This window comes from Oryzias melastigma, linkage group LG3, assembly GCF_002922805.2.
Source record: "Oryzias melastigma strain HK-1 linkage group LG3, ASM292280v2, whole genome shotgun sequence".
In the NCBI taxonomy this organism is placed as follows: domain Eukaryota; kingdom Metazoa; phylum Chordata; class Actinopteri; order Beloniformes; family Adrianichthyidae; genus Oryzias; species Oryzias melastigma.
This window is the reverse complement of record NC_050514.1, coordinates 34,259,782-34,274,998: the sequence shown is the minus strand read 5'-3', so window position 1 is coordinate 34,274,998 and position 15,217 is coordinate 34,259,782. Positions and strand designations below refer to the sequence as shown.

The 15,217-nt window shown below is 39.8% G+C and overlaps 1 long non-coding RNA gene across 2 annotated transcripts in view; it reads left to right on the top strand.

Annotated features, from left to right (window-relative positions):
* Positions 1–15,217, top strand: part of LOC112160328 — a 42,811-nt gene that overhangs the window by 647 nt on the left and 26,947 nt on the right. For both annotated transcript variants that reach the window (XR_004947674.1, XR_002921642.2), the window contains one exon: positions 1,366–1,476. This is a non-coding gene — a long non-coding RNA (uncharacterized LOC112160328). The remainder of the gene's footprint in view (positions 1–1,365; positions 1,477–15,217) is intronic.

The following is a 15,217-nucleotide window of genomic DNA, read 5'->3' as shown; positions in this document are numbered from 1 at the left end:
TTAGCTAGCGTTAGCTTCTTGAAGTTAAAATTAGCGCGAAATGTAGGCCTCTCAGAACCGCCAAAGCGCGTTTACCTAAACAAAAAGAAAAAAAAAAAATAAAATGGACCCAATTCAAAGGGAATATGCTATTTTAGATCTGTTTTATTTCTGGAATGATAACATTTGCTTCAGCATTTCTGTCCCCAGACCCTGTAGGATCTTGCGATCATTTCTTGTAATTATTGCTCACAAAAAAATAGAATCTACTGCATATTTTGTAAAGAGCGGAATTCTTATACTTTTATAATTATTTTCAACTAAAGACGAAAACTTCTTAAACACATTGTCAAATAATAAAGCAGTTTTATTTAATTGTTGATTGAAGTGTAATTTTATGTAACTTCAAAAATGTCGATGAAATTGCTTATTAAAAAGTGATTTGTTTTATATATATTTAATGGTGGAATTTTTTTGAAGAAAGGACACAACACAGGATACTCTTGCAAAATAGATTAGTAATCTCAATGAGTTTCCCCTGGTTAAATAAAGGTGAAATAAATAATAAATGAAAATATCGTTATTGTGCATCTAAAATGACAGTTTTTTGCTGATCAGCGCTACCTCTGTGGCTCCCGAAATTGGGTGTTGGTGTTGGACTGGGGCGGTGCAGGCAGAGCACTCTTTCTGAAAGGAACAGTCCCACTTATCTATGTCAGTGCGTGAGAACCCGCTCGTTTTTGGGGGTATTACTCAATTCGGGGGTATTGCGCAGATTACTCAACAATGCTTTAATGTATAATAAACTTAAAGGCTCAAAAAGTTGGAATTTCATTGTATGGCCCATTTAATACATTTTACACAAACCTGACAGAAACGTTGATAAGTTTACATTTTAACTTAAACACGAAGTTACGCTAAGATCTTATTTGTCTTTCTTGCACACATGCCTTCCGGTTTTGGACACAATCGTCTGTTCTCCACGTTTGCTTGAAGGTTGAAAAGTTCTCGTCAGTCGTCGACTTTTGTTTGAGTTTCAGCACAAACATTGAATGAGATCAAAACCGTTTATCTCCACTTTCATTAAGAACATTTGGAAAATGCTGAGTTCTTTCTTTAGCTGTTTTTTTTTTGGATCTTGGTTTGACTTTATTACTGATGTCGGCACACTTGTTTCTAAATGAGAACTTTACCCTAAAGGTGCAGTGATTGCATGAAGTCGTGTTTAGAAAAAGTTGCAAGAACTGGTTGAATTTGCAGGAATTTTTCGATCGTAGTATTGGAAAGTTCTTGAGGATATCAAGTATTTTTTTTTTTTTTTTGTTTCACCATGTTCATGTGCGGTTTTATAGCCTGTCACGGTGTAAATATATTCTTTTCTATCAGGTGGACCCTAAAATGCTTCAAACACCAAAGTCAAGCAGCTCTGGATCTCCTTTATCCAGCACTTTTCTGCGGAATTCTTCAGTGGAAAATCCTTCACCTTTAACTCATGAGGTCAGAAGAGTTTTCTCCATCACTTCCAAACTGTCAAGTTCACATGTGTCAAAGTCAAGGCCCAGGGGCCGGATCCGGCCCTGTGGGTGATTCTATCCATCCCTCCAGATCATTTTATTTTATTGTTATTTATGACCCTATGTTATCTTGCTCTTATTTCTACTTGTATATTTCTCATTATTTTGGCATTTACTAAGATTTTTTTAGGCTATTTTGGAGTTTAGCTAATATTTCTGCCACATGCTAGCTGTTTTGGCTAATTTAGGCTTTTTTTTTAAAGTTTTTTTTTGGATATTTTGAAGTTTAGTTATTTTTTCAGCTACATTCTTGCTGTTTTGACTAATTTAGGGTTTTCTCAAGTTTTTTGGCTCTGTTGGAGTTAGGCTAATATTTACATGCCAGCTGTTTTAATTAATTTAGGCTTTTTTTCAGTTTTTTTGATATTTTAAAGTTTATCTATTTTTTTCAGCTACATGCTAGCTGTTTTGGCTAACCTAAGTTTTTTTTCAATTTCTTTAGGCTAATTTGGCATTTAGCTAATATTTTAGCTGGCTATCAGCTTCAACATTTTCAGCTATCAGCTTCAGCATTTTCAGCTCTCAGCTTCAGCATTTTTAGCTAACGATTTCAGCATCTTCAGCGGCCAAATTCTGCTTCCAGCATTCACACTAGCATTATAGCAGGTAATGCTATATATCTAGTTCATAATTAAGTTAAAACATTACTGTTTTAAAGTTTTAAAAATGTAGTTTTAGTGTTCAGTAGAGGTTTATCCTGTTCGATCCACGACCTAAGGTGTGTTTTCAATTTTGGCCCCTTGTTCGATTGAGTTTGACACTCTTGGTTTAGATTAATTTTGGTTCAGAGTGTCGGTCTGAAAAGCTGTAAGGAAAGTTCCGATTTTGTAGCAGAGGATGTGGACATCCGGCTTACATGAAGACATAAAGGAGTGAGGATAAAATTGGCACCATGAAGAGCTCTTATTTAAAGACGGGATAATGAGGCGCAGCGCCTGTTTGCTCAGAGTAATGTGCTGCAGACCTTCAGACTCGTGCACACACGGCGGCGAGCTCCCTCTCATTGGTGCACCAACCTGCCAGTCATCACCTCAAACATCCGATATACCCCAAAGGTAAATACAGCCATTAAAGGCCCCCCAGGGTGGGATTATGAAAGTCCAGCGCAGATTCTGCCGCTCAGAATGCGGCTCACACGCTCTCCTCTGTGATATCAGCCATGAGTGCTCATTCTAATTATTTGGGCAAATGTACTAATTAGCTATCAGGTGACCCGCCCCTCCTCCCTGTATCCACAGCCCCCCCCCTCCTCACTTATCATCCTCCCCTGACATCTTTTGTATTCAAAATAGCTTCTCAGCACGGCTGGAATTTTTCAGACCATCAGCAAATATTTACCACTTCCATCTCATTATGTTCTCGGCTAAAATGCTGGCTGTGAATATCTTAAGGCCCCCGGTACGCGCCACCTAAACTCTGCCGTGACCTTTGAGCGCCGGCAGTCCAACCGAGCGCCGCTCTGGTTGGGCGGCGCACAGCAACGCGCACGTCTCTGTCATCGTGTCTCGGTTTCGCTGTGGACTTAAGACCAAAGCAAACTGATGATTATGCATATGCACCTTCCCCTGCATGGCTGCCCCCCCCGCTCTGATCAGTCCATTAACTTACATCTCGCTCTGTATTTCTGCCTTTACGCGGAAATGCTGACGGCCCTTATTTCTCCAGGTTTGGCGATTAGCAGCGTGCTTCCTGTCAATACGTCCGTAATGAATGAGGCGGACACGTGTGATTTGGGGGCATAATCGTTTTTTCTGATAGTTTGATATTGCTGGTCTGCATTTTTTGCTTAAAAAGCGAAGTGATTAATCAATAATTAATTTTGAAGAGGGGGAACCGATGCAGGCGAAGCCATGAAAACAGTCCACATAAATCTGCTCTTTATTGCTGCTGTTATTGAAGCTTTGGTGACAACAGCTCGTCAGTCTTGGTGAGAACCTGCGTCCTGCTGCCAAATATCTTTTCATGCAGGACATATTTGTGTACTTATCAATTTTATTTGAGCTCAAAGCTCAACTCTGCACCGTGGAGGCCGTAAGTTAGTGAGGGCTGCAGGATTTGAGACGGAAGTCTTCAGCTTCCTTCTTCTGATGGATCTGCATCCTGAAGGGCTTCAGTTCCGTCTGAAGTTTCTCTGAGATGCTGAAAAACTTTCATTCACGTTGAATATCAACCATAAAAGGATCAATAGCATGGAAATGCATAAGGGCCCCAAACAGTCAGATCTTCTTATAAAGGAAGTGAAACAGATTTTTCTCCGTAAAGGTGCCTGTTGGTGTGAAAGTTACACAAAACCAAATACAGAAATGTTTTTAATAAATCTGGAACAAATAACAGGAAATAAAACTGATGCATTTATTTAGTGGTGGGGGGAAAAAATAGATTTTTAGATGCATTGAATACAATCTATTAACTATTCTGAATCGTTTTATGAATTTTAAATAAGCGATTATTGAAAAATGTATGACTTAAAGTGAAAGTAACAAGTGGACCTAATGGCAAAGAGTTCATCACTTTTTGTGAAAAAAACCAATCTAAAATTGAGAAAAAAATTGGTAATGAAGTACTAAAAACTGATATTATACATATTTTGTAAGTAATAAAGAGAAAAAAAAATGCAGATCTTGGATGCATTGATAATTGTTTCATCATCAAATCGTTGCTTCCTGAGTAATAGAGTTTTGAGGTGTCTGAAGATTCCCACCATTTGATTAATGTACTTTCATTTGATTACATTTTAGTTTGTAGGATGGATTATAATTTATCATTCATTCATCTTCTTGTCCGTTTTTTCCATTTCGGGGTCGCGGGTTTGACGGAGCCTAACCCGGCTACTGAAGGGTGAAGGCGGGACCCACCCTGGACAGGTCACCAGTCCGTCGCAGGAGGATTATAATTTAATTTGTTCTAAATAGTTCTCTTATTCTCAAAACGTTCTTAAAATCACCCTCTCAAAAACTATCACTTAATTTTATCTGGTATTTTTATACATGCATGTAATTATAAATAAAATCTTTTGTCAAGTTTTTGTGTTCACATGTTTATTATTTTTTTCAATACCTGAATTGCCTTAATTTAAATTTTTATTTATTTATCTTAATACTCTTTGAAATTAAGTCAAATTGATTTAATTATTAATCCTTTAAGAGAATTCAGGGAATTGAACCCTCAAACCACCTGTCAGACGCTTGTCCAACCCTGTGAGCTTCAGTTGATCATAATCTTATTTAAACCATACTTAGATTTTTCATTTATTGTTTTTTCCGGATCAGTCCATTCGTACGCAGACGACCTGCCGTTTCTGTTTATTGTTAACTTTGTCTGAAGAGAAGAAGCTGAACAGTGAGTTGTCCCTCACAGCACTCCGTACTTGAGTTTCACCAACACAGTGAAGTCATTTTCACACAGCAGTTCTAGATGTTCAGAACTCTTAACGGCGTTCCCGCCTGCTCTACGATCAGAATCAGAAGTCGGTCCACTCTTATCTGCGCGTCTTTCAGCGTCATGTGACTTTTAATCTGCTGCTGCAGCACAAGAAGGACTTAAGCCTCTGAAAATATCCCTTTACGGCATGGCGGTTTTGCAGCGTGGACGTGTTCCTTTAAAGGAGACAATGGTGTGAATTTAAAGACAATGCTGCTTTCTTGGCTTTGATGTGGAGCCAGGCCTCATCGTTCCCAGAAGCATTTACCCCCGGATCTTCCTCCCGCATTGTTGAGGACTACCTCAGTACGTTTTTATAACACTATTGTTAAGCTCAATAGATTTTTATTTGGCGGCTGTACTCCCCCCTCACACTCCTGTCTGAGTGTTTGCATGTTTGCGCTGCCCTGTCCTTTCACCTGGAAGAGTCTGGTGTGTATTTATAGTTCTTTAGAAAGCAGACATGAGACCCAAGACCAAACATCCTCTTCCTCCCTGGAAACTGCAGAGACTGGAGCAGCATAATGTTGACTTTAACGTGTCCTACAGTGAAGGTTCTGGGTTCCTCTGTTTCTTTAAGGATGAGTCCTCGTTGGTTCATCGAGTGATTCCTCTGAATCTGTTCTATGGATTATAATAGTGTGAAGAGACAATTCGTTCTGTTCTTCCTAAAATAACTGAACTATGTCTCTGAATGGTTTTAGTTTATCTTTTAACAATCCTTTCTCTCAAAACTAAATGACCTACGCCGATGAAAATTGTGTTTTTAAGATGTTCTTCTGGCATTTGGCTCATAGTAGAGGACATATATAAAGTAAATTAAGACAAAATGTTCATCTATGTGTATTTCTTGATTGAAATAGTTAAGAATCAGGAGCAGACGAAAACATGCCAGGGGTCACACCCTTAACTCAGAGGTGAATTTCTAATCAACTCCTGCCGCTCTGCAGAAACTATGTCCTAGTTTTTGATTTTGGCTAAAATGGCTTAATCTGAATTAAAAGATCGTTGGGAATGCATTTAAAATGGATTAAAAAAAGAGTTTCAATAAAATAATAAATATGAGCTTCATGGATCTTTTGTCAGTGCTGCAGATGATTCCTGCTGGATTTGTGTCAAACTCGTAGAAGCTGAAATGTTGCTTCTAAGCAGAAGAAAGTCACCTTCAAAGAACTGAGAAGATCCACATATTGATGATGAACTAAAGACAGTGTTGTGTTTTCAATGACCAAGGTCATCCCGTCAGTCCAGTCTGGAAGCAGAGCGGGTTTGTATTCCCTCATCACATCAGTCCCCGTTAATGAGAGGATCTGGTCGCCGCTCTTTTCCGGCGGCAGCGACCAGAGCAGCTCGTTTCCGTCAGAAACTTCTGCTCCGATCAGCAGGAGCGAGTTTGGGAAGGAGGGATGGGTTTGACAGAGAAGACGGCGAGGAAGGGTGAGGACGAACAGTGGCGCTTCCACCATCTGTTGAAGGTGAAGTCTGTCTGCGTCCTTCCTCTGGCTGCACATCACAGGCCCTCCGCTGGCCCGCCGTCGCTGTGTCCGCGTGTGATGTGGCCTGATTTAATAAGCAGGGCGGGGCTCTTTCACCTCCAGCCCCCCCGATCACAGGCACACGCCGAAGCTCGCACCGCTCTCCCGCTCAGGCACAGGTGGGATTTAAGAATAGAAAAAAAAACGTCCTGGACCTGCATTTGTGTAACCTTTCTGCACGGCTTTGTGGAATTTGAGAAGGACAGGGGCTCAAAATGCTAATGTGTGCAAGAGAGACTGTCTGGTCTGCTGCCCGGCCAGCAAGTGTGGCGGTGTTTTAATGATGCATCTGCTGGTGTCAAATCATTCTGGGCACATGGAGACACCCTGGGCTGCTGGCCCTCCTTTGATGTCGCAGAGCCTCTTTCTTGAAAATTCCCAAAACGAGCACTTCTGCATGTTCCTGCGCCGCGCCACCGCCGCCATGGAGCTTTGCACCGGGCAGCGGCTCCATCAGGCCCCCTCTGGTGCTGGTTTTAATGTCCCTGCCTAATGATCTGGCACACGTCAAAAGGTGAAAGGTAATTTGCTTTAAGTGGATCATTTAGGTGGAAAAGCCTTGTAGGGCTCAGCTTTGTGAAGATGTTCAGCAGAGGATGCTGATGGCGGAGCAGACAAGGTTCTTCATTTAGGCGTGTCCATCCAGATGTCGGAAATGATCCTTCTGGAGCTGAGATGGAGCGAACATCCTCCTCCATGTTGAGGAACAGATGAGCAGCTTCAGACTCATTATCACATTTGGATACTCGGTTTGATTCCTCCTCATAAGCAGAAAAAAGTGATGAAGCTCCACAGAATGTGACGAACGGAAAGTTTCACCGATTCTGACACCAGCATCCTCTGATCCAAACCTTCAAGATTAGACAGGAGGATCATTCTGCTGACATGACATCCGACCAACCAAAGCTGTCTCACACCTCAACCCGGATTAGATCAGCATCACATGTTGTCAGTGACTCCGCCCCTCTTTGTTACAGTTTCCTTTCAGGTGAAATGAGTTATGAAAATGAGAAGTCCTTTTAGTCAGAACAATCCCGACATTTGTCATCTCATAAAAGGTGTTCTAGGTCTCAGTCCCAACTGTCCTTATGAGTGGATTCTTTTGCTGTTCAACCAGACTTTCAGAAATTAAGAAATTACACAATCGCAGACATTTTCCCGTACGCTACGCCTACGGTGTTCCCTCTTCGCTTGCTGCTACTGAGGAAGTCCTGGTTATTTTCTTTGCCTCTGCTTAGTAATCTGATTACCAGCGGGTCGTCTGGTCTGCTCTGAGGTCGAGCACATATACAAACACCATGGCCATCCTCCATAAAGAAAAATGATCAGTGGTTCTGCTAGAAAACGTGGAAATAGTTTGAAGTCTGAAGCTGTCATTGAGTTTGAAAAGACTACAGGATCAGCCTAAATGTTGATTATTGAGAGTAAACTCTCTCAGATCTTGTTAAAATCTTTTCTAGAAGTTCTCAGTTGTCAGCAATAATTTACTAGTGAAAAGTCAAATTCTTGTTTTTACAGCTCTGTTTGTATAATTGTAGCTCAGCAGTGAGATGGCACCTAGCCTTATCCAATGTGGCGTCCAGCTTTACGTTTGCAAAAAGCTAGCATAGCGACTCTAAATCTCATTTTGTGCTACAACTAAACAAGTGATTACCACAGTTGCCATCATTTACGGTTGAGGTGTTTCCTGTAGATCTACGGTCACCATCACAGGTTATTAGATGAGTGAAATGTGTTATGGTTGACCGGTAACTATGAAATAGTTTAGCAGGATTCTTCATACAGGAGCTGTATTATGGGATGTTTTCCACAGGAAGGTTGAAAAAGATCAATTACTAACAGAGCAGAAGGTAACAGCTTTTCAGCTTTTCTCTGAATTAAATGTGGATTAAATGTAGTTTTAATTTTACATTTTCCTTTAGCGGTTGAACTACATTTTATTGAGGATTTGGTTTTATTTTGATGTTCTGTCTTTAATAAATAATAATAAAGATTGGCTGTTGGTTTTGATCAATTTAGTTTTAATATTTCAGCGTATCAGATATTAAAAAGTCAACATAGTGAATCCACACTTTATACTAAGGTCACATGATTTCAATCAGAGGATGTCATTGTCTGAAGAAAGCGAACATGATTCTTGGTTTAGCATAAAAACTAAAGTATAATTTGATACTGATAAAATCAATGACAAATAAAAAAATCAACAATCATAATCCTGTGGTGGACACGAGCAGCTGTCACTGATAAGAACGCTGCGGTTTGAGTTTGTGAATAAAACCACTCTGACAAAGAACACACGGAGCTGCAGAGGTGTGACGAGAGAACAGACTGAAGTGGAAGAGATGAAACATCAAAGAAAGGTGAGGAGAACAGAGGTTCCTGTGAAGCAGAAGGCAGATTAGATCCAACAGGAGCTGCTGCTTTCCTGACAGCTGATCACAACACATGGCTGCAGGCTGGATGTCTTCAGCCGTTTCTTCCCTGTATTTCTCTTTGCTTTCATCCTCTTTTCTTTTCTATCTCCTCCTCTTTTCCTTCCCCCTTTCCACATCCTCACTTCTTTTCCTTGCAAACTCAAACCCGCCATGCGGACACCTTCGGCGTGGCCTTGGACCCTCTCAGGTCGGTGGTGGAGGATGCTCATGACTTATGCAGTGGCTGGGCCCTCATCTGAGACTGATTGGGAGGGGCCTGATCTCTGTGTGGGGTGGAGCTTGTGTTCTTAATGATTACAGTTAATCTGTGGAGGCGGGGTTACCTGCTGAGGTACCGTCAGATGGGATGGGAGCAAAGGAGAAGATATGAAGTGTTTTTGAAATCTTTACAAATTTGATATCAGTCTAACATTTGAACTTCTGAACCAAAAGGTCAAACCAAACCGGAGGACTTCAGGACTTCTCGAGTGGCTCTGTTGTTTTCAGATCTTCTTTCTGTGGAACTCTGAGCCTGTACATGGATTGAACCATCCATTCCTATGTTTCAGATCGCAGTTTTCCAGTAAAGTTCTTGACACTAAGCGACCTCAGAGCTGCTTAACTCCAGGATCCTGTCATGGTCGATCCAACTCATGTATTTTCCGTCTTGTTTTGGTCGTGTCACATGTGAAGTGTGTCCCTTTGTCAACTCTTCTTTTCTCTTTGAAGTTGACATTTTTTCACTTTCATCCCAGAAACGCCTCACATAAAAACTGTTAGCAGTGTCTTCACACAGAACCAATCATGTGAAACCTCCTCATGCAAGACTCTGTGTTCTGATTGGATCTTTTTCTATTTCCTCCCACCTCTTCATTGTCAACAGTTGCTCTGATTAGATGCCATCATTACTGTTTTATCTTCTCATTTTGTCCTACAAAGATTTTCTTTTTTGTTTTTTGTATCTATCATTTATCACAGAAAATATACTGTTTACAAATATGACTAAAAAACATCAACTTGATGTTGATGAAACTGGAAACTCTGATTTCTCCTCCTTAAGAGAATCTGCTTCATTCCTTCATCTCCTTCAATTGTCCTTTCGCTGCTGCTCTAAAAAAGCTTTAGCACATCCAGAACTTTGTTACCAGGGTTTGGATCAGAACCACAACTGATCACATCGCTCCTCTTACGTTCACTGCTGCTAATTTATAAATCACCTTCATGGTTTGGGATCTAAATACCAATCAGATGTCCAGCAGGTCTTAGATTAGCACTACAACGTCCACGTATAGAACCAAGTCAGAACTAGGGCTGTCACTAACGATTATTTTAGTAGTCAAATGGTCAATTATTGTTTAAGTAAGGTGATGTACAATTTTTAAACATTTTTTACAGAAGAAGATAATTCTGCTACTTAGTCCTAGGAGGTTTGCGTCATGTATGATGCGTTCACAGAAATTGAAATTTTACATGTATAGTTTTAGTTTTATATGTATAGTTCATGAATTATACTTTCATCTTATAAAATATAAAAAGTTTAGGATCCCAGTTAAGCTAAATGCTAGCACAAAAAACCCAGTTTGGTTACCAAGTTACAGGGTTCCTGATCCCTGCTCTAAATTGTTGTCTAAACTTCCCATAGCTATAATAAGCAAAAAATACTTTTTTTGTCAACTTTCTGGTTAACTTCAGTAGTTAACAAAACAAAAGTGTTGTTTTAGACCATTTAACAACAAATCCTGAAAATGTTCTCCACAGTTTTCCCATCCTCAAAATTCTGCAGCACTTGGCGTTCTCAAGCATTTCTGTGAAAAGCTGCTTTTCTCCACAGCAGAATCTGCCGATTCTCGGGGATTTCCTAAAAACTCCACTGCTGTTCAGCTGCTTATTGGCGTGAGGCTGTTTTCCTCCGCTTCAGAATCTGTTAAAATTTAATTCAATTCAATTCAAATTTATTTATATAGCCCAAAATCACAAAGGAATTTGCCTCATTGGGCTTCAAAATATGAACAATAGTTAAAAACTAGGACTAAAAAAAACAGGTGATACTAGAACTGTTAAAGAAAGATTAGCTTCTACAGCTACGTATCTAAAAGAGTTCATTCAGATGGAGCTGAGGGACGAGTGATGATGAAGTCCATAGTCAAGATGAAGCAGAAGTGCAGTCCACGACCAGGAGCAGGAGGACAGACGACCCAGCAGGAATCACTCTCACTCAGAGATGCAGGATGGTGTCGGGGGCGTGGTCCACGCCCCCGACACCATTTAGTTAATTACGTAAACTGTAGAAGAGTTACTGAAATCAAAAGAATGTAGACACTGGAGCGAAAGCTCTGATGTTAAAGCAAATGAGTTTTCTCAGAACTCTCGTCAGTAAATGGAACTTCAGTCTGACTACAAAATAATACACACGCTAGTTTTACTTTGAAAATGGGAAGCTTCACCGACACTTTATTTTGAAGATTTTTTTTCTTCCAGTAACAGTAGCACTGCTCAGTCTATTTTTAGTTTAGAAACTTAAAATCCAACATTATTCTGCATAAAAATAGAAAACATAGAAAACATCAGAGTCATGATTAGTCGACTAATCGATGACTAATCGACTATTAAAGTAGTCAACGACTAATTTAATAGTTGATTATTCGTTACTTTATATTATATGGAGTCGGAGTTTAGCAAAGTTGAAAGTTTTAGGGTTTTTTTCTGTTTTTTGAGGATAATTTGGCATTTAACTAATATTTTAGCTGGCTATCAGCTTCAGCATTTTTAGCTATCAGTTTCAGCATCTTCAGCTATCAGCACTATCATCTTCAGCGGCCAAATTCAGCTTACAGTATTCACACTAGCATTATTGTGGTATCTAGTTTTTATTTTAAGCTAATGATGGTTAAGATGTGTTTTACATCAAATTTGCAAATGTCCCAATTAGTTTTGGGGCAGCACTAATAAAATGTAAAAATTACCTTAATAAAGATTTTGAGTACAGGCGCCAATGCAGCGCCAAGACAGTGGGATGCTTTCGTTTCATTTGCTAGCTAGTGCATGACTGCTGTGCTCATGTGAAACGCAGGTTTGAATCTGTCTTCTTCTATGGTTGAGGTAGGACTATACCGCCTCCAAAACGTCCCGTTGTGCTTTGTAATCCTAATGACTTTGTGGGGCTGGTGGTTATTATAATCATTTAAAATGACCCCCCCCCCTCTAGTTTAAAGTATGAAACTCAAACATGGCTGCACATAGCCGTAGGTAGGGGTGGGCGATATGACGATATAAAACCGTCTTACGATCTCCAAAGCTGACGATCTCTCATTTTTGAGAGATTGTTTTATCACGATCTTCTACGAAAAGCTGCAAGAGCGAGAAGGGAAAAGCTTGTTGACTGCTGTGACTTGAAATCCGAGCTGCTCCTCCTCCTCCCCCTCCCCGGTGTTTTTTCTTGTAATCAATGACGTATATTACTGGATTGGAAGTCACGTGACATACGGCGTGACAGACATGCGCCATCATTATGGATCGAGTCTTCTCGAGTAATGAATGACGGAGGTCTGAAAAAGTAACAAAAGGAGACGCAGTGTTTTTCAATCGACTTCAGAAACCTCGACAACAAAATAATCCGATGGAGAGGAATCATCACAGGACAGGAATCACATTTTAATAGAGAGAAATCAGGCTGGGAACCGTGAACTGTGTGCTAAAGTGGGTGCTAGCAACTCATGAGAGACATGCTAGTTTGGTTCTTAGATGTATGTTTTTATTGATGTTTCATTTTTTTAAACATAGTGGATGCTAATCATATGTATTTATGTTCAACCTGCACAAAAACTGATGGAAATTTATGTTGGAAACACTTAAAATGTGCGATCAAGATGCACATTGCTGCATTGTTCTGCTAGCTCGTAGCTATTTTAAGAGCCTAAATCTTATTGTCGGTCGCACTTTTTTTTTTGTTTTTTTTTTGTAAAGTCTAAGTGAGTTCGCACATAATTTTCTTAATCCGTACCGTCACTGTTGAGCTTTTTTCTTGGTCGTTCGGACCGAATAAAAGCCCAGCTAGAATATACAGCGCTAATGCTAACGCTAGCTTTCTGCTCAGTGACATAAACACAGCAGAGAGCAGATGTTAGTGAAGGAGCTGTGGATGTAAACTTTAACCTGCCACAACATTTACTGCTATTATCTCTGTGTTTGGAATCTTAACAGTTTGGCAGATGTATTTGATGTTATCATACAAGTTTAAAAATGTTTTTGTATCAGTTAAAGATGCTAGCTGGAGCCTTTTTCTCAAAGTACAACGAAATCGTCTATTTGAAGGTAAATTCTGAAGCAATTGAGATTTATTTACCATGTATGTAATCCACAAATAATAAAAGTTTTAGTTACATTTGAAAATGTGGTAAAGGGTGTTTTTATTAATATTATTATTATTATTATTTAGCACTTTGAGCTGTTTTTAATAGGGAAAAGATTTTACTAAACTTTATCAGTCGTTCATGCTATTAAACTTCATCAGTCTCCCTCATTTCTGGTCTTGGGTGACAATCATTTACAAGCTCTGTTATATGGACTTTAGCACAGAGGCAAAATAAAAACTCACTGATATTTAGAAGCATTTCATTTGACAGCAATGCATTACCTGTAGCAGTAAAAGGTGCAATTCTTGCACTATTTACAAATTAATCTTAATAGATAATAAATATTTAATTTGAATAAATATTTGTTCAAAATGTGTTTATTTCTTTCAACTAAAATCATTATAATTCTATTTTTTTTAAAGAAATTGTGATAAAATCAAAATTGTGAAATAAAATTGAAAAAAAATCATGATTTTCTTTTTTTGCCATGTCGCCCAGCCCTAGTCGTAGGCTTCATGAAAGTCGTAGTATGGTTGCTGTGGACCATAAATGGAAGCTGTCATTCTCCTGGTATCCAGTCGGCAGCATTGGCTGGTTTGGTGATGTCTAAGGCTGTCCTGGTTCAGAATGAGACTGAAGACGGCATCAGAAAAGCCTTGGAGGTCCGTCTGGACCTAAAACCAGCACCGATGGCTGCAGGTGCCCCTGTCAATTCCACCGGTCTGCAGTGGAGGCTGACGTCAGTCCTCGCCGCGCTCGACTTTATGTACACTCAATGTGTTATCCTTTTTATCTCTTTACTTGTCTTAAACTGCTGGAAAATGGCATGCTTTTAAAAAGTGATGGTGTTAAAGTGATGGGGAAATGTGATTTCGAGGCATTAATGCGAATTGCTTGGAGTAGCCGCAGGAAAAGGAGATGCTGTTGCTTTTGGCTGTTGATTTCTTCCGGCTCAGGGCGAGAAGAGGGGAGGCCCTGGGGGCACGAAGCCTCAGGAAACGTCTGGATATCTCTTAAGAGGCCGTTTCCCTCCAGCTGTAATGGAGTGTGGGAAATGGAAAAGCTGTATTTGTAGCATAAAGTTCACTTCATGATCACTTAAGTGTGCAGATCAGGACAGACGGGGGGAGACTCTGCGGCTGAGTTTGAATGCATTTGGTGGGAGGCTTTTAAGGTGTTTATTGGCATCAGAAACAAAACATGCTCTTGTGTTGGTGGGTTTTAATGTCACCAAAAAGATGGATATCATATAGTTTATGGCCACCTCAGTTATTGATTATCTATGTTATCTGGAGGATGGAGGAACACTTTACTGCATGTTTAATATCCTTGCTTCTGTGATTCCCTTGAAAATACAGAGACTGTAAAACTGTATAATGGATTAAAAAAAAATGAAGGAGTGGTGGTTTAATTTTTCACAACACTTAAGACTGTTAAGTTCATGCAAATAATCTTTTTTTTTTTTTTTTTAAAGCTGCTTTCGTACAAAACACGATTCATGCAGCGGCGTCCAGTTTTAATGTTGAGTCAATGTACAGGTGAGATTTGAGGTCCAGCCTCGTGCTGTGATCATCAGGCGCGGTGCATTGTGGCGTGTCATAATGTTTTCAGAACCCAGAAATCTCAACTTGCTCATGAATTTGTGTTGCGTCCGATCAGGTACTCAGCTTTGGTCCATGACACGTCGATGACGTCATCAGCAGATGAAGTCCTAAACCAGGGGTCTCCAACTAATTTGGCGAGAGGTCCAGTAACTCTGTCAGCTTGGTAGACCGGGGTCCGAACATGCAAAAACATTCAGTCAATATTTCAATTTTCTGTACTTTTATTTAATTACAATGTGTAGTTACATTTGCAAATAACTCTTTTAGCTTATTGTCTCAACAAGTATTTATCTCATTCCTTTTTGTACAAAAATTCATACATGTACATGCATTGTAAAG